At 39.3% G+C, this 20,875-nt stretch overlaps 1 long non-coding RNA gene across 1 annotated transcript in view; it reads left to right on the forward strand.

Moving 5' to 3' along the window:
• The first annotated feature begins 574 nt into the window (after window positions 1-574).
• The window catches only part of LOC137470928 (uncharacterized), a 29,050-nt gene continuing 8,749 nt past the window's right edge, over window positions 575-20,875 (forward strand). Inside the window, exon 1 of the long non-coding RNA XR_010997314.1 lies at window positions 575-614. This is a non-coding gene — a long non-coding RNA (uncharacterized lncRNA). The remainder of the gene's footprint in view (window positions 615-20,875) is intronic.

Genomic DNA, 20,875 nt, shown 5'->3' on the forward strand with positions numbered 1-20,875 from the left:
GTTCAATGCATACTCCAATACATCAATGTTAATAACTGACTTAATCCCTGATTTTGAGTAGAAAGCTTGCTCCTCCAGTCTTAAAAGTTCATTGTTCTATAGCATATAAGCAAATTGTCATATAGGAAAAAAATTAAAAGGCATATATATTCTCTGTATTTTCTGCAGATTCTCATGCAGGGTCTCTGGACTCATCTCCTTCCTTTTCCATTTTCATTCTACAGGCTTCTCCAGACATTTTATCTGAGGTAAGTGATTGTCAGTTTATTCAAGGCACTTAACCATATTTGCAAGAACTAGCACAGACCTCTCATATATTTGGTCTAGGTGTGATAAGAACATTTGCTCTTTATACATTAGCCCCACTTAAAACCTGTCAAAGACACCAAGTGGTCCTGCAATATATCATCTACTCTGCAGTGCAAGTGCAGCTGGGTGGTTGGCTTCATCAGCCCTTTAAGACCAGATGTCACTATTGCTGCCTCAAAACAGGCACAACTCAGAGAGTCTGGCAAGATGAACATTTCATGTGATGCAATCTAACTGTGACATGATCTGCAGGAATGCAGCATTGTACTCTTCCATCAGTGGGAGGTGCCCGGAACACAACAAAGGTAAGTGCCCTAGGCGAGGCTCCAGCCCCCCAAGCGACATCTGTATTGGTCAAATAAACAGTTCTGGGCCGGCTTTGGCACTAAGCCTCAATCATCTCTACTGTTAAATTTCTAGAATGATTTTGACTTGGGGCTGACTTGCACTCACTCAAGCAATCTGCAGGAAGACTTCTCGAGTTAGCGCAGACCAGGGATTCTCCCCACTAGAACGCCTGGCTACAACCACCTTGCTTCCAAAGGGAAAAAGTGTTTAATTGTGCAGATGCGGGCAAACTAGTGCCAGGTGACTTCAGTAGCAAAGAGATGGACATGTTTGATATACTAATAGAGATGTAGCCTCCCTGTCTAACGACTTCCTGTGAAGTTGAAAGTGGAAGCTTCTGAAGGAGCCCAGCGAGTTCCCATGCCCTTGATTGCCCCTCTGCTAGCTCAGAAAGGCCAGATCCTGAATTCTCTGCTAAAGTCTTCAACATGGATGAAAAAGGGGATGAGAAGCTATAAAGCAAACACAATTCTCCAACCTCCAAATAACCATCCCCAGGTCCATACGCAGAAGGAAAAGTGTATATGCCTGGGTATATTTAATAGATTATGCAGTCTACTTGCTCACATTTATCACATGGCCTAATGTAAGATTTACTGTCTGTAATTAATCAACCTTAGGCAAGAATATTTAGCACTTCTACTCCATTTTTCATTTTCAAAGTGCTTATCAAACACCACCTAATTAAACATCAGGACCAATTATTTCCATGGTACTTTACAGACACCTTTAAAAAATGTAATATGCACATTTTAGCATGTACATGAGGAATCTTTTTAAGTCAAAACAGCTCTATTTTCAACCTGCTAAAAGAATGAAAGCAGTATCAGGACTGAGATTTCCAAATAGACCACAGCGGCAGCCAGTAAGGTCTGCTCCTAAGCACACAAAAGACTATAACCCAGCCTCCTTCTTAAAACTTCTATCTCACACTTTCATTTTGCCTGTGAGAGGACACTTAATTACTAAAGAACTGCAGAACTGGGATGAGAAATAATTACTTCTTTACAAGGGACATACGCCACCAATGGACTGGGTTTCTGATTCATATGCTCAGCAGGAACTCATGAGGTCACACCTGTAAGTCTCACCTCATTTCTTTCACAGGGCTAATGGAACAACCTGTGTGTTCACAAAACAGTGGTGCCTTCACCAGCAGGTCAATCCAAGGCATGGTATTTACTCACTGAAAAGTGTTCCAGTATCCTTCCCTCATGACCAGAAATATAGTCAGCATTGGCAATTTTTTTACCACTTCTGAGGAGAAAACTGGATGTGGTGGGTCATGCATGTCATCCCAGCTTCTCCAGAGGTGGGTGGATGCCCATGAGCCTGGGGCTTCAGTGTGCTCAGCCAGTTTTCTACATCACATTTGGCACCAGTCTGATGATCCCTGAACTCAGGTCAGCAGGTTGCCTAAGGAAGGGAGAACCCATCTGGACCAGAAACAGAGCATCTCAGTTTCTGGCAGCAGAGTCCAGTTTACCCAGGGACATATACTGAGACTGTGGTGATTTAAATCCATAGGCCAGTTGACAGTAGATTTTGATTGAGAGTGTACACACAGCCCCTCCTGTGCTCTCTGCACCAGAGACAATGCAGAGGGTAAGGCATAGACTACAGTGAGCCAGTGTTGTCAGGGCTTAACTTCTTAAAGTTCTTATTCGTGCCAGAATCCTTCTCACCTCAAAAGTGAAGAAAGGATTAACACTGCATAAATAGGCAAACAAGGGCAAGAAAGCGTGATGTTTCCCTGACAAATAAATAAAATAAAGAAGCAAAATATTCTTCATTAAACATTAAAAGTTTATGGATCTGCCAACATGGCCTGGTGCAGTTCTGGTCAGATACCTAAGAGAGCACCACATAAGCCAGCTCCCTTACTGGAAGCAGCCTAGCCAGGCAAACATGGCATTCTGCACCACGTCATTAAGCCCTGCTGCAAAGTCAGCTGTATTGACTCAGCATATCACACTAGTGTTGCTTCACTTCTTCTGGGGCCTGGACAGGTTTATGCAGCACAGATAACTCTGTGCAGCACTTAGATGAGCTCTCCAGGTACACATCAAAGCAGGGGACAGCAAACTTTCAAGGATGCTGTGTACCAGATGGTATTTTTCCTTCCCAGATTAGAGGTTAAACATGCTGGTAAGAACTCTGTGGGATCCATGAGAGACTGCCTCTTACAGAAACAATATGCTACCACTTTCTATCATCATTAAATTGCATCTGTACAAGGCAGAAGCTCCTGCTGCTCTCAGAATGAGCCAGAAGGTGGGAGCCACCAATGTCTCTCTCCAGATGGCATAGCCCCAAAACCAGCTCTGTGCTAGCCCTACTGGTGTTTTTAGAAATTGACCACCATGAAGCTACTGGTTTCAGTGCCCCAGACTGCGAATAGGCTGGAAGAGTCACAGGGGTGCAACAAAAAAGTTCTGCAAAACTGAAATTTATGGCTAAGGCTTTTCTGCCTTATCCTTAAGTGCTGTGCTTGGGCACGGCTGCCTTATGAACAAATTACAGAATTATAATCTGGCTTAGATGTAAGCAAATTTACCTTCAATTCACAATTAAATAAGCCAAGTGTCTTTCATAAGAGTGCTAAAAGTTGGGCTTTGGGTTAGATTGTTGACCTACATGGCTCGGCTCCCTGGCTGTGAAATGGGAACAGTCATTCCAGCAGGGATATTGCTGAAAGAATTTAATTCCTGCTTATAAAACAGTGAAGTGATAACAAGAGATTTAGATGTGTTAGTTTTACTAAACTATTTAAAATATACAGAGTAGCAAAAATGGTCCCAGCCTTCCTTTTGCATGTACTAGTGTAAATGGAAGCAATTGTATTGAACACAGTTCACTGTATATGAAACTTAACTGAAATCCATCCTTACATCTTTCCATGTAATTAAAATGGATAAAGGGAATTTTTCTGATCCCACTCTCAGCTAAGTTACATGAGCTTTTTATCTGAGGACATGTTTATGGAGCTTTTTTGTTTTAAACTTTAGCCAGTTTCAAGGCTTACACAAAGGCCATGAATTTTTAAGTTTCTTTATCTCAGTATTGTCCCTTGGGAAGAGCAATTTTGAAGATGCACAAGCCTGAGTTTGAAAATAAGACCATAAAATAATTTCTGAAACTGTATGAGAAGCCAAAGCAGCAGATCTTTTAACACTTAGTCATAATTATGCAGAAACTAGGGGAAAATGAATTGCATCTACCTGTGTGCAGGAAATGTTTTTGATTTAAGTTTTGCTGTATAGCCCCAAATGCATTTTTACCCTCCTTACTAACCTAACTGTTCCAGGAACACTGCATGGTGTAGACACAGCTAAAGGCTACACTTCATTGATCACAGCTGATTTTGTTATGAAACCTTTCCCTCTAAGGTGGAAGCTGCTCAGTACAGCACCACTTGGAAGAGACTGACAGAGTCTGCTCCCAGTCCACTGCAAACATCAAGGGTCAAGTGTTAGTTAAGCCACCAGACTACATCAGGCTTCAGTGATGACTGAATCCCAGCTTTGAAAACAATATTATTTCAGACAGAAATAAAAAGGAAAAAAAAAAAAACCTGAAAGGATAAGCGATTCTAACTTTTCTATTCCTAATACCTTCTTTTTGAAGAATATTTGGCAAAATAATTTTCTTGGATTTGTTTATAAATGAGCCTGAGGAACTGAAGGGACTCATTTCATACCACCTTGTGAAAGATGGATGCTCCAGTATCAGCCCAGTAACTATGACTCTAATCACTGCAGAAATGTGTTTTCCCATGAGTAAACCTGTCAGCATCCCTCACCTATGGGTCTTTGTCAAAAAACATAAAATAGTGCGTGGAGACCTCAGGCTAGATTCATATGGCAGCTGATATGTCCTCATTGCAAGTGGTCAGAAAGGTCAAACTTCCTTTTTCTTCTGATTTGATGAGTTAGATGATACACACATCTAACTGAAACAAAACAGTTGAAACAGGCACAAAACAAAACTGAACTGATAATTTTTTCTACATTCACTTTCAGTGCAGAATGGGTTTTACAGGAAATATTCTTACAGGTAAGCCAGTCAAACACTTCGTACAGTGTGACTTTCCAAACAAGCTTCAGATCTAATACTGTGTAATTCTGATCCTAGCCCTGATATCTCCCACTCACAGTGGGACCGAAAGAGGCTACAATAAGCAGATGTGAGCACAAATGGAAAAATGGTAGCTGTGATGGTACCATTCCTGATTAGATGCCTGATGAAGCACGGAAGGCAGTGAGCCAAACAATGCCATACATTACTAGCCAACCCCCCCAGTCTTACCCATGAATCATAGCACAAGTTTTTATTTCAGGTAATTTACAAGGTATGATAACATAAATGGCCACTAGTTAAATACACAAGTCAAAAATGCAATCCCCACAGCAAGGAGACTAGGATACATTTCATATGCCACAAATTGTGGACTAGTCAGTATTTGCTTTGGAACTGCTTAATAACCATCCCTTATTGCATGTCAAATTTTCTTACTCTGCACCTAAAGAATTAATGATACTCTGCTTAAGAAAGATAGGAAAATAAGTTGTTATTATGAGATCCAAAGGATCCTCAGTTTTTCAATTTTTTTTAAACATCTCCCTGTTTATTTCTTTTCCAAATGCCAAGACAAAATTTCAGGAAAATTATAAATACTAAACCACTAATACTTACAGAAATGCAGCCAACTTCCCAAATTCACAGAAGTTTTTTAGTTTACAGCTTTGAGTGGGTTCCTGTAGGCCAATTGGTGAGAAGGGGGATAGAGGGGTATAAAAGTGGGAGGTGGAAAGAAAAAATGGAAAGAAAAATAAAAAGGAGATATATAAACTTAAAAAAAAAACCCTCTGTTAGAGGCTGCTGCAGTAATATGGCATGGAAAGACTAATGGGGACAGCTGAACCAGTGCATGAGATTGTTCTGAAATTAAAAACAATGTGTATTTTGTTTAACACATTCTGTGTTATTTAAAGAAAAGTAAGAAGAAGAATTCCAGCTGGGATGGAACCTACAGAGCCCCTTGAGCAATTTGAATAATTATAGACTTGGATAAATTGCACTTAAATAATTTGTTTCAAATGTGCTACAACCAATAACTAAAACAGCAACAGCTTTTCAGTGTAAGAGATCTGTTGCTGGCTTCAGATAAAGTACAGTGAGCTGCAGATAGTTACTGGCCAGCCATACTCTATGTAATGAAAAAAACTTTCCCTCCACAAAGCCTGTGATTCCCGAACTTCAGATACCAGCAAAAATAGCTGTATGCATTTGCTTGCCATATGTACTCAGAAAACAGTAAAGGTATTTTTCTGAAATAACAAAGGCAGATTTGGGGTTTCTCTGTTACATTCCATAATTTCCAGAATAAGAGTTTGTCAGTAATAAACTAATCCTCATTCTTAAGAGACCCTAAAAACAGAGGCAGAAATAAATTTTATTTTCTTGTTAACAATGGCTAGAACATGCTTCACATTCTTGTCTGAAAATTTGCCTTCTACCCTGTTCTTAATGAATTTGTACCAGTTGGTGATGGCAGGTACCAGCGACCATGCCAATGTTAGAGCCTTACCCTATTTCACAGATATAAGTAGTGGTATAAGGAGCAGATTCATGTTGAGAGTACCACAGGAATCACTGTGAAACTTGTTTTGTCATTCTTATGCAGACATAAGTCCTGTAAAAACACATGGTTTTGCACTCAGCTCAGTGCCATGAGACTTCTCTGTCCAGTTGGGTCCTACAGGGCTCAATGCAGCTCAGTTTTACCACGGGGTCTGCCAAATATGCCCCTCAAGGAATGATGGGGAAAGAAAACATGAGGATTTGATGCACCTGAGGACAGGAAAGAGGCTTGCATTTGCCGAATGTGCTGAGAACACCAAATCGCTTAAATCTATTGAGTTTAAGGAGCCTGGGGAGAAAGACTGGTACTTCAGGCAAGCTTGTACACCATGTAATGGCTCCATGTGGTACAAACACAGGCATTTGTAGAAATCACATTGCCACCGTTGCAAGATGAGCCACAAGTGTTCTTCCAACAGTAGTCCCACTTACCCTTGCCATTCACAAGGACAGCCATTTATTTTCTTTCTGCAACTCCTCTGCATACACAAACTTAAATATGCACACAGCTAAAGCACCTCACCAGCATGTTCCACCCTTTCTCCCTGCACATGGAGTTGATTCGGTATTTGCCTGTGGCTGCCAGGATCATCACTGAAGTTTGGCTGCCCTCCCTAAAGTCCTGCTGCTTTGGATGCCTCCACCATAGCATTTAAGACAGTTGGGGCAAGTGAACAGATGCTTCTGCAAGGTCCTTTTATCTAGTGAAATGGAAGTGCTGCACTAGGAAATAAGTACCTGTGAGAGCACGCTGAAATGGGTATGAAGACAAATGCAATTATTTTGCATTTCACAGTAAAATTTCTTCTTCTTAGGGAATTTAAACAAACCAAAAAAAAAAAAAAATTGGTTAAAAACTTAAAAGGGGGTAATAAAATTTAGCAGCTGGGAAACATGATGGAGGATCTAGTGCAACAGAAGTAGAGTGTGTCAGTGCAGGAAAAATTTAAACTCGGTGCATATGCTGATGGCTTCTACTTTCACCTCAAATTGGGTATATTTTTCACCAACTCATTGAGGAAGTCTGATGTGTTTTCAGCAGTGATTAGAACAGCAAAATCAACTGCATGGACTTCTTGACTGTGAAAGGTAAGTGCTGGAGAAGTCTTGTGAGTCTACAGAAAAGCAGCATGGCCCCGGTTCTGGGGCTAGGGGGAAGGAGTCTGACCAATAATCCTGACATTCCTGAGCATTCCTATTAGGTGCAGCAGACAGAATGAAGCAAAATAATGCTGACAAAAATCATGTACCATAGGGCCCTCAGAAATCTCTTTGGGAAGAGAGAAAAAAAGTAACAACCGAGAAACCACTGATTATAAACTCAATCCTAGGCATCAAACCATTGCACATTTCTCAGCACAAAATGGACAGTAGAGGCAGAAAAGGAAATAGAAATTAGAGTTAGTGAAATAAGAAAATGATGGACCACTATCACATTTCTGTGTAAGTGAAATTGTGTTCTCTAAAAGGAGTATCATCATAGTGATGAATGAGATATTAACACAGAGATTTGATAGTTTTCCAGTGTTTTGTCCAATACACTTTTAATTATTGACTTACTTTTGTGAGCCTGTTTTTCTAAATCATTATAGATCATTTCTATTCATACCCAGTCAGTATTGTCTACTGCTTACTTTCATCCTGATTTTTCCATTGATAAGTCTCTAAAAACCCCATAATATGTCTGTCCTTGCCATTCACAGTCAGTGTTTATTCATCATGATTTGATATTTAATTGCGCAAACTACACAAATTTGATTCTTTTAATATTTTGTCAAAAACCAATTCTTCTTGTCTTTTCATGACACCTTTGATTTATCTTCATTTTCACTGATGTTATGAGGTTCCTAGAAAACAATCCATGAATCTATGGCCCCTTTCCATGCCAAAAGTTTTAATGGATATCTGAATAAAACTCAACACCACCAAAGAACTGCTTTTCAACAGGGCACTACTTCTCCAAAAGTAAAAATTTCAACTATTTCACATGTTTCCATAGTATAAAAATAATTCCATCCAATCTAATAATTTATGACTTTTGAGCTTCACTGATGGCACTGACTTGTTTCCCAAGTGTTGGATTTGATACCCGCTATCCTGATACTACCAACCATCCTGCAGGTATAAGGACAGTTTAGTAATTAGGGGAATCTTCACAAAATCACCACAGTCTTGCTAGAAACTGAGACACTTCCTCACTGAGCACACTGAGTTTTTGAGCAGAGCAGTAAGTAGGATTTTCTAGTTTTCAGTAAATGGAAGGATACTGTGGCAGAATCTCCTGCTTCTGTAGACAGCTCAGACTCTTTTTGGAAAATCTTTCTCTGCATCATCTACCTAGAAATAATTCTCTAACACCTGCTTGGCTTTAAATATGTGAATAGAGTAGTGACTTTGATGGGAAAACCCAGATGCTTATATTTGAGTATGCTTTAAAGTGGTTTGCTAAATTAAAGCCTAAGGACAAAGGAAGCAGTTTAGAAAGTGCATCAGCAATAGAAAGTCATTGCCTATAACCTGAAATGAACTCAAAACTTTTTAGCTTGGCTATTTATTTGCTTTAATATTCACACATAACTGTAATTCCTGCAGTGAGAATTACTACAATGATGTGATATGCAAGAACAGTCTCATGATATTTTCTGCACATATAAAAGTGGAAATCTCACAAGGGAATTTGATCTTGAAAGACTTTTACTCTGATTTCTAAAAGAAAATGCATTGTTGTGTTTTTGGATTAGCTACAAAAGGTTTTGATGCCTCCTTCTGAGGTTCACCAACCAGTGCTAATGCAATGATCACAGTTTCATTTTTAAGCATTTACTAAAAAAAAAAAAAAAAAAAAGACTTTTTTTTGGGGGGGAGGGAACAAATCCACTGATTCACCAGGATCCATTTGTTTGCATCAAAAAAACCCAAATAATTTCAATGTTGCCCTTAATTTCTCAGCCACCACTGCCATTTCCCTAACCACTCTCCATCAGTTTCACACTGAGGATGTGTTGTGAGACTGAGTGGGGACATGCAAATCATGCACACATCCCTGGAAAAATGCTTGGCAAATCTGGCTTTTCAGTTTTGCATTCACTTGCCAAAAAATATTCCCTCATTCCCCAAGCCCTCCCTCTGCCATGTCTAATTTAATTTCAAAAGTCAGAAGCATAACAGGGACATGAGCTTCCTAAACATGCTGTCATCTAACAACGAATGTGAATTCAAAGCTTATAATTACAATTTTCTTTAGGTGCAGAAAAGACAGTGCAATCTTGTAGATATTCTTGTCCACAAGTGCTAATACAATGACAGGGTTCACATGGCTGGTGGAGATTTCATCCCCCCCCTCCTTGCTCCTAAAAAAAATCAAAACACCAGATATAAGAGTTTTTTTGTCAATTCTGCCTTGCCAACAAGACATGAGACTTTTGTTGCTGATGCCAGTGGTTCTGAGTTGTATAAATATTCTGCATTTCACTGTAACAAGAAGCTGAATGACTCTGTATAGAGCTCAGGGCAAATGAGACTTACTGACCTGCTATTTCTATAACTCTGTTATTTTGTCTCTTCAAAGGGACTTGCATAGACTGAATTTTCAGTTTTTAAGTAAAAATAAGTCACTCATTTTCAAAGACATCCCATCTGCACCTTCCTTTTCTTCAAGTCCCCAGGACCTTAAGGACACACATTCTATGAGTATGAATACATCTGTGTATGTTTGGGAGTGAAAAAGGGAAATCATAGAGATATCATTCATTTTAATCACTAATTTTGAAACAGCAGCTGGGCTTGGTCTCTCTCATTCAAACACAATCATTTTGTACCTTTTTTTTTATCTCCGGTGAGGAATTCTTGCTTAAAGTGAGACTTATGTATTTGCCAATAGCCCACAGTAAATACTTTTTTTGTCTTTTTGTAGTCCTCTGATGACTGGCCTTCTTTCCCCTTCAGTAATCACTGTCTAAAAAAAGAAAATCTCCAGGCGCACTTCACTTTTGTCCCTTCCCCCTGGCAGAATGCCCAGCCTCAGTATGATGCTTTTAAACCCTTCCCCCACAGACACAAGGTTTCCAGCACATTATTATCCGGTGCAGCGGAGGGGGAGACCCATGGCTGTGGGATATGATACCATTCAGGCAGAGATCCGCAGAGATAGAGCTCTTCAGAGCACCGAGCGTTTTGCGTTCTGTATGTGCGCACGTATCCTCACATGCACAAGAGAAACCTTTGGGTGTAATGCATTTCGGAGTTGTCTTGGTTAAGAAGGCTCTGCCACAAGGAAAACATGATGAATATACAAGGAGTTCAGATTGCCAGGCAGACTAAAGTGCGTGTGTGTATGTGTCATGTGCACATGCAAGTGTCCTGGTTTAATGAAAATTCAGCAGTATTTTCGCCAGGCTGAGAATAACAGCCAAAAAAAGAAACAATGAAGAGCCTTTCTATTATTGTGCAATGGGCAAGTTCTCAGATAATCACTCTAGATGCGATTCAACACTCTTCACACAAGGAAACTCCTGGGAATTGTGATAGTGCAGGACAATTCAGGATCGTATCCTGGATAAACATTGCTATCATCATCTTAAACAGCACTGAAGGCAGGTGACCAGCAGATGAAGGCTGCATTATCCAAGGCATTTGAATGGAAAAATTAAACTCGGATTGACTGCAAAGAATCCTTTCAGTGCTGTAGCTTTACCAGTCATCTAGAGAATCAATATGTTTTTCTGTATCACTTTTACTGCTGCAGTAAGGCAAAGATCTTTTGTGATAAACTCTGGTTTATTTTTTTCATTCTTGTTCCCAAGTGAGCAGTCCACCCAGGTCATTCAAAGCTAAGTGGTTTGCTTGCTTCCTTGCAGTTTTAGTTTTCTGGGTATTAGCTCAAAGATATTGCCCGGAAAAGGTAAAAAAGACTGTTCTCCTTGATCTGATGGTAATACCATAAAACAATTGAGTCTGATATCTTTATTTTTACTTGCTCGTAGCACATTTCCAATAGAGAAGAAAATAGAGACGAGTGTATCTAACTAGAATTAAGATAACTTGTGAAATGTCACTAGATGAGAAGATACCATGCTACTGTTTATCCAGGGAAATGCTGTGGCTGTAGTCAATGACACCTAAAGCTCTCCCTCCTCCCTGCTCCCAGCTGCTTCTTCCTGTTTCCATCACCACAACCATTTGAAGGGTTCTACCAAATCAAGGAAAAAAAAAAAAAAAAACAGAAACCTAACAATTAAACAATAGTGCAATAGTGAACAGGGAGACTGAGATCAGAACTACCACTACTTATTTTATATCATCACATCATGGTCTTATGCTACATTTTCAGATTTTTTTTTATGCTGTATAAGATATTGTCATGCTGCACAATGTGCTTCTTTCCATAAACATCTACAACCCTTCATTTTTGTGCCACCATATTTTTTTTGTACCCAAAAGCTGCATCCAAGACCTTCATTGAAAGGTTGTTTTGTTTTGTTTTCCTGGAATGAAGGCAAGGGTTTTTTTAAGTAGATGATTGGGGAGGCCTGGTTGAGTGCAGCTACACCAGTGCAAAGAGTATCTGCTAAGAGCGGTGAAGGAAAGCAAGCAGGACACTGGGGACAGGCTAGGAGGAAGAGCTGCCACCAGTGGAAGTGAGCCACTTTAGGCCCAACGTGTGGTTTTGCACATACAAATTCAGCTGCAGGCACTGCGGTCATCCTGAAGTTCAACACCACCATGTGACTGCTCAGACAAGATAAAACCTAACAAAGACCCTTCACAGGCAAATCTACTGCTGAGTTCAATTCCCATCTATATTAAGACAAGATCAATAGCAAAACTAAGGCTTGAACTTTAGCAGAGTTGGGATACCATTTGATAGAGGATATGGATGGTGCTTCCCAAACCATCCACCACAGCCTTGGGCTGAGCAAGTAAAAATCTGACCACACCTTTTGCATTTGGAGCCACCTGTATTCAGATGATTGGCTTGTGTGAAGTGAGGATAGAAAGCTAAATGTTGACACTGCACTCAGTCAATCAAATCTTTCTGCTAAATAAAAAGGATGCCTTGAGCGAGACCCAGCCGACCCAGATTTCAAGACTGTGTAAATACTCTAATCCTGTTTATCTGCTATCTCTCTCAGGGAAAAGCAAATCCTCAGTGGATTCTCAAAGCCCTCTCCTGTATGTTAGCTAAGTTCAGCCACTGAAGGAATAGATATGGAGCCAATTCTGTGGCTGTTACCAACAGCTTGAGATCCAAATATCAAGCCCTCGCAGCAAGCTGCTTGCAAAAAGGGTATGAGAGGAGACTGTGCTAGGTAATTTTAATAATGAATGCATTTGGAGGACCAAAATAACTAAACAGGAGAGTCTGCTCTCGCACATCCTGGGCACAAAGCAAATAACCAAGTTCCCTGTGCTAGTAATCAAAGACCATCTCAAAAAGCATTTAACATTAGTTGGGGAAATCCCATTCTCTCTAAAGCACACGTAAAACAAAAATTACAATTACAGTGACTCAGATGTCCAAAAGCAGCATCCATGACCCTAATTGTAAATCTGGTATTATTTATTTATTTATTTGAACATAAAGCATTTCATTGTAATAAGTAGTGCTATTGCAGATCCTAAGAATCTTTGTGCAGCAGCATTTACTTCAGAGAGAAAGGAAAGGGTGTGAAAATAAGAGCAGAAACAAAAATACCTATATATTATTAAAATGCAAAAGGCTGAATCCTTTTTGTAAGAAAATTGCATTTAGAATGTGAAATAAAGGTTGCCTCTCATCTGCAGTAAAATCTCCCTCCTGCAGCCTGCCTGTCACAGAGTATCCGCTCCCCTCAGTGAGAAGCAGGGCAGGCTTAGTGCCCTTCAGGCAAGGAAGGAAGGGAGACAGGAGGTCCAAAAACCCGGGCTAGCTCCTTTCAGTACAAAATCCTGAGCATTGTCCCTCTCCCTCTCTTCCATAACAGACAGAGCTTGTAAGCTACTACAGTAAAATGCAGATGTCAACTATCCCTTTTTTTTTCCTTTTCTTTTCCCTTTCAGGACTCTCAAAAGATCCAGCAAAGTAGTGTAACACTACCCTGGTTTAGATTGTGCAAAGTATGTTTACCAAGGGTGAAAGGAATTTAGTGCATACTCCCTCCCTCAGGACCTGCTGGACTTGAGAAGGACTGAACCAGGCAAGGAAAGAACTGGAGAGTTAAGGAAAAGAACTACAAAGCAGGCAATTTTGTTTAACACACATCCTTTTATTGTATTCTTTAATGCCTTGTCAAAAGCACGTAAGACACAACAAAAGCACATTTTTTATTTAAATTAGTTCCCTGGATAGATTGCCATTGCTGTTTTAAAAATATTTGATTTTCATAAAATTCTACATCAACACACAATAAGGTACAGGCAGAGAATAGATTTCCTTTTAACTGGTAGTATGGGGAGCAGTGCTTGGTTTTTAGTTTTTGTTTTGGTTTGGTTTTTGTTAACCTAGACAATTTAAGCTACTTGATGAATGCCACTGAAAAAAGAGCAGTATCAGTGCAACTGAAAGGTGCCACAAAGTACATCAGGGGTGCCAAGAAATAACCAGGGGCAAGAGAGAGGCAATGTGATTCACAATCTCCATAGACCAGCTGAATCTCCCTTCCAAAGTGCTTGTCTCCATCAATTATAGATAGAGCTTGGCCAATCAGCCAAGTTTAGACACCTGACTCATTTTGTCTGGCATCTGGAAGCAGTAGTGGAGGGTAAGTGATAGTTTTGCAGCACATTTCAAAATGTTACACATCTAAGGATCACTGCAGTTCAGATACAGGCATTCTGCAAGGTGCGAGGACTTGATCTCATGAGGCACCGTGTCCTTCTCTTCTAAATAGCCAGGGAAATGTGCCACCAGAAAATGCTCTGCATTTTTGCAAAATCAAACCCAAATCCAACTCAATTATTCGGGGGTAAAAGATATCTGAATTTACAGCCACACCAGAGTTGTTCTTCCTTAATACAAACTTCACAAATGCAAACAAACTTTTCTTCATGGTGGGGTTTAATTCCTGATAGACTGGAATACTGTGTTCTATGTTGTGTAAATCTGACTACACATTTAAGCACAACTGTGATTGATTCATCAGATATTTCTGCTGCAGCTGAAAAAGAATTTGTTATATGGACAGACACTCTCACTTTGTATTTGATCATACTGGTGGCAGGGTGCTGAGACATGAACTGTGTTTGCCTGCACGTGGTCATATTCTTCAACCAGTGGGCCTGCTTGCTAGAATGCAATTCAGACTAAAAGTTCTTCTGTGAAGAGAGATAGACTGTTCCATCTGCCTTATTTTAGATGTCTAAAAGTGAGATGAATCACTTCCTTAAAGTGTCTGTATCTCTCTATGGAGTGTACAGAGTGTCTTGGACAATGGTTACGTACATGAGATGGAAAAAAACCCTTCCTCTAAGACTGCTTTCTCCTATTGTGGCAAACTACTGTTTGTATTTATGCATATATAAGTCATTTACGTTATATAAGTCATATAACAAACCCCTCACAGTTCCCCCAAGTGAATCATCACCATCATCATCATCACAAGATTAACTTGTACACCCAAGTCTACTGGTAATTTGTGCTTCAGCCAAGGAAGACCTTTATCATATTCTCACCAGATTTCTTTCTGCAGGTGCACATTTACCTACCATAGTTGATGAGTGTTATATATTTAACTATGGAGGAATAACTAATGCATAAAAAGCCTTTTTGTGAATACTCATGTCACATTCTCAACAGATTTACATAAAGTCACATTCACCCTGTCCTTTCTTCAGTTTCAATGTAACCTGCATGAAATACTCATGGGAAGCAGCATTGGAGGTTATACATTGAAAACCCCTCAGATCATAATTTTGCTGCCTGCTGCAGTTGTAAAAATAACATTGTTGTGAGTTCTCTCCGTCCAACCTAGAAAATAGAAACAATGCCACATATATGAGGAAGTACAGTTGACAGATCCAAATGAAACACAACACAATTCACAGACCTCGTAATATTATTTTATATTATTAAATTATAATATATTATTAAATATTATTACATTAAAATATCATTGAGTTGTTTCAGGCCAGCAGACCCATAAATTACAAAAAGTACTTAGTGGCAGCAGAACAATTATGTTAGTTGGGATCCTAAGATTGTCTCACAATATACAAAATACAAACAACAGTGATAGACAGAAGAATGAAAAATATTGCTCTCAAGTATTTTGTTAATGAAAACCAAAGGATATTATCCATGCAAATTATTTTCTCAGTGGTATTTATAGATTAACACTTTGAGGACTTCCAAAGCTCTCTCATTTTTTGAAAATAAAACAAATAAGTTTCCTTTCAGGCGAGTGAGTTTTTTCTGGCTCTTTATCTTGACTTTTAATCTGAAAACTTATTTCCCTCAGCCATCACAGCGTAAATGTGCAGAGACAAAAAATAAGTGACTCTTTTGCACTCCTCTTAGAACAACAAACAAAAAGACTGAACCAGGGGAGGTTGGCACCTCAGTAATAACCATGTGCAGCCTTTTGTCCTGCTAATAATAGTTAAACATGCAAAACCTGTCAGAAAGACCTAAAGATCTCTTCTCTGGCACACTCTGAGGTCTTGGAGGTTTGCACTCTATCTGTTTCAGCATGACATGCATTGTCTTCTTGGCACTGGGATTGTCTTTACCTCATTCTCTGCCTCACGAAAAGATACCATTTAAGGTGCCACCTCTGTGACTCTTTAGGTTTCAGATAACCAACTTTATGCTGGCTCTCCATATGTTGAGAAATTTGGACTTCACTGCCATGTGGGATCTTTGTGGCAATTCATTCTCTGTCAGAAAGGATTTTTGTTTTCCCTTCCCCTCTTATAGTACATAAGCTTTACAGAAAAACATGAGAGTAAGACATGAGACAGGCAAAAGTAGCACAACCCCTATTGCATTGTTACTGTTCTTTTTTCCTCTCCCTGTCTCAAGGGTTCCCCTGCCTTAGTTTTTCTCCATCATTGCACTAGATTTATTGCTTCAGTAAATTTCTGCAAAAGGAGAAAAAGAAGGCACTCGAAGACCCTAGGGACTACCAGCATGGATCCCCTGACCACTCAGTTCCCTGTAGCAACAAAAGCATTCCAGAGGCTTCCGTTTTTTCACCAATGCTAAACCAGAGCAACTGGGACGAGAAATGAAGGGGGTGGGGTCAGGTGGGAAGGAAGAGGATGCCTATTTGGAAGATTAAGATGAAAGAAATGTCTGGAATGACAGGGGAAGCAGGGCTGGGCATATTCATTGCCCCAAGGGATATGGGTAACAGGAGGAGGAGCAAAGAAGGAGTGAGGCAAAGGCTCATTCACTGTGAAGAATAGTGTGCCCATCAGGGGCCTGGTAATCTTTGGGAATGAAATGGTGCTGCCCTGTCTGTTACACCTTTTGTCTGACTTTGGATTCATAAGAAACATTATCTCTTTTCAGATAATTTTTAATTTGGCAGTTTGCTGTACTAGAATGCAGTATATGACTCTTTTACGTCTTTCTCTACAATAATATGCACACCGAAAGAAGAAGAGGTGTAGGGAGCCTGTTAGACAGGCCATGGAAATGTCATAACATGCTTAAAACTTTAGTTAGCACCACTGTGTGCTTCATTTAAAATCTGACAATCCCCATTGTCGCATTGCACTTCATTTAAATCTGACATTCCAGTTACCTGGAGCAAGTGCTTTGATGAAGAGAAACTTGGAGGGTAATCCACCAGGACACATTAAACTGTTACAAGCCATAAAACATCTGCACCCAATGGCAAGCTATAAAGCTGAATGGATAAAGCTATTAAATGCGTAGCATTGCTAGGCTGAATTCTCCCCACTGTGAGCACACTCAGCTGGTTCACACACAAACAGTTTTCTCATGATTGTACCATGAGCAGCTCATATGATTATGATTTTCAGTACAGAAGTTTGCTAGCAAGAGCTGAGTTAGGAGAAATTTACATGTTTCTAGTGAGCACAAAACAGAGAGCATATAAGATTCCTCCAGTATTTACTCAGCATATGATTTGAGATGTCTTTTCCCATCACATCTGCTGTACAACTTTATATAATGATAAAAACACCAAGAATTAGAGAAAATTAAATAATACTCAAGTAGAATGGAAAAAGCCACCAATGCAAGAAAATTGTATATTTTAGAAAGCTGTGGTACATCTGCGTATTGACCGTGTTTATTCCATTTCTTCTTCTGAGCAGGGAAATTAACAGGGGAGAAGTGGTGATACCCAGTTCCAGCAATGCTCTGAGGTTCAGCAGAGCTACCAGAAATCTGCATGGAGTCAAGAAAAGCTCCTACACATATCCTAGTTAGCAAAGAACAGGTAGAACCCAGTGTGAAAGGGCTCTGCCCTCTTCATATCTAAACACTGTTACTGCCCTTGCTGGCTGAGATTAAACAGAGGTTGGCATAGGTTTCATGAAGTCACCCACCCAAATATGACTCCAAGGGACCATATTTAGTTTTTAAAGGGGCAGCTGAAAGCAGTACTCATAGGGATTGAAGCAGCAGCATTGTCTGGATGGTCTCACAGAGTCCTACTGATTTTGTCTAAGAGAGATGATCTTGTTTTCAATCCACTCATCTCTTCCTAGCACTGAATGCTAGGACTGAAAATCACTCATTAAAATCTCAATAATCTCTTCCTTGTCCAACAATAATCCCTCAGTAAAATCTCAATAATCTCTTCCTTGTCCAACAACCACCACTTCTTCCATATTTTCCATGTATGGACTGATATTTTCAGCACAGGAAACAGCTTCATGTCACCACAGGGTCCACAGAGTCAGCCTAGATAAGAACCAAGATTTCTGCTTTGCTGAGATCTTCATATTTTTTCCACTCAGAAGTAGAATAGCAAAAAAAGTCTATTTTTTGCCAGATATTCTCCAAATATAATCCTGGTAAATCAACTGAAATTCCGTTTTCATAAGTCAAAATTCCTATCATCTTTACCAGTCATATTCTTGACACTGAAAAATAATTTCCTCACAAAACGTTTCACTTCTTACAAGTATCATTTTCCAAAATTAAAATGTTAAACTGGAAAATTGCCATCCTACTACACCTACCATGTTTCGGGGTAATCTCCTCTGCAAACATTAACTCAGCTACCACCTATAGCCTGGGTAATCACTTTAGCAAACATTTTTTCAGCTGCTATCTCAGAGCAAGCACCTCACAAAGCTGTCTTTTTGCTACATGTCTATCTTCTTTAGATCAAACAGCAGTCCCAAGTTGATTCTCTGTTCATTCAAGCACAGTTTCCTTCATGCATACTGGACCATCATTTTGCCTGTGTAAGGTATCTACAACTCACATCACTCCCTAGGTCTTCATTTGCAGGGTACATTTAAATTTTTCAGATTTGAGCATCTCCAGGGCCTGTCTTACATTGCAGATATCTGCTTACACAGATAAAGTAAGTGCATGAGATTCTATGACAGTATTTCAGTACTGAAAGCAGCACAGGAATTTGGACAGTATTACACTGTCTAAAGACAGTATTCCTATAATAATATATTTTACTCTTTCCCATTCCAATAATATTGCCCTTATTCTTTCACTAAAATCTTCATATTTTCTCCCATGGTTTTCTTTCTGTTTGTGAGAAGTTTCTAGCTAAAAAATAAATTTCATTATGCAGTTTTAATTATTTTTTAATAATCTCTTTTCCCAACCAGTTTCCAGAAAGAATTGTCAAGGGTTTAGGTACCAGTAAAATGAAGCTGTGCTATAGGTCTGCTTTACTGCTTCTGTAGATTCCTCTATCTCTAGCAATTGGTTTTCACTTACAGTGTAGGCTCTTTACAGATCTTCCCTTGGAGTCTTAGGCACACTGTAAGGCAACTGCTACAGCTTCTGAAAAATAATTATTGTTATTTTCTGAATAGAAAGAATTTTGTTTGAATCACAGTCATTTTATCTGTATATTCCAACACAGAATCACTCTTTTAATAAAGACCTGTGAACCCAAGCGGTATTTCACACACTCCTGTAGTCCCATGCAAGCATGATGAAACATTTTTCCTTTGAGCATGGCATAAACTAACTGTTTGCTTATGAAAACCCACTCTTTTGGAATAAACATGTTTTGGAGAGTCACAGATAATGTCATTCACTGTTAACTCACCAAGGAAGGAATGCATAGTATGTGTTGCAATGAAAACATGCACTTCAGTTACTCCGGAAGCCACAGCAAGAAAATTCTTCAAATAAAAATAACTTCAATATGCACGCCATAAGTCTAAGCAAGACTTTATATAATGTCTGTAAAAAATACCTGCATTTTTTCCTAAGAGAAAAGAACAACATATTATTAAAAATACAAGAACTTTTGTTATTGCCTTGTCCATCTGAATTCTAGACTAGATAGATATAATATCCAATGTTACAAACTGTTATACAGGCCTAAAGGAGAACATTGCACAATGAATCACTCATCAAAAATCAAAAGCTCAGGAACCTGCAGCAAAAAAATATGTTGGCATTTGGAATACTTCCTTAATTGTAATATTGTTTTCCTAAGACTTCCCTGGTTTATGTACACTTGTCAGACACTTGGCTTTTTGTGTAAGGTTTATTCTTTTGCACAAACAGGGTGGCATCTCTGCAAGAGATCTCACTGCAACTTCTAGTTTAAATTTTCCCAGCTGGTTGGAATAATGCATCCTTTATTGCATCATACCTAAAAATTGCCTATATGTAGCATATCATTTTAAGGAATAACATGATTCTAGCAATCTGGAAATAACTTCAAATACAAATATTTCTATTTGAACGTCTGCCAGCCAGGGCTAGTTTTGTAATAGCATAATCTAAAAAGATGCATTAGACTCTATTTTACCTGTCTCATAAGCCATTGTATCATTTAAAGATATGTTATAAGAAGCATTTCTGTACCTTTTCTATCAATGGCTTTACTGGCAGACCTTGGCAAAAAAAAAAAAAAAAAAAAAAAAAAAAAAAGAGCATGATTTGCCATTCTATTAAAGATTAATGGAAACAAGGTCCATTTTCATGTTCTAGAACCAATGGGATTTTATCTCCAGCAGACCATTGCTGCAGTTTACTGAAAGGTCCACTTTTCATCCACTTAATAGCTGCAATGAATGAATGAATGCCAGTCATGTCCTGGGGTCTGTCAGGCTTGGTCGAGGGAGGTGACTGTCCTGCTCTGCACTGGTGCAACCTCACCTTAAGTCCTGTGCATGGTTTTGGACACCACAGTATAGGAAAGGCCTTAAACTCTTAGAGAGCGATCAAAGGAGGGCTACAAAGATGGTCAAGGGCTTTGATGGGAAGCTGTATGAGGAGTGTCTGAAGTCCCAGAAGAGATGACTCAGACCACCTCTAAGTTAGTTTTAGGACCTTGATATCAGCTTTAAAATTCAGTCTCTTTTTTTGTGTCTAATAAAATAATTGGTCAGATAATTGAGAAAGCTAATTCCTAGTACAGAGTCTAAATGGCTTACCTTTCTTATATACCTTCAGGAAGTGAACAAATTCCAG

The sequence above is a fragment of the Anomalospiza imberbis genome, chromosome 3, assembly GCF_031753505.1.
Source record: "Anomalospiza imberbis isolate Cuckoo-Finch-1a 21T00152 chromosome 3, ASM3175350v1, whole genome shotgun sequence".
Classification (NCBI taxonomy): domain Eukaryota; kingdom Metazoa; phylum Chordata; class Aves; order Passeriformes; family Viduidae; genus Anomalospiza; species Anomalospiza imberbis.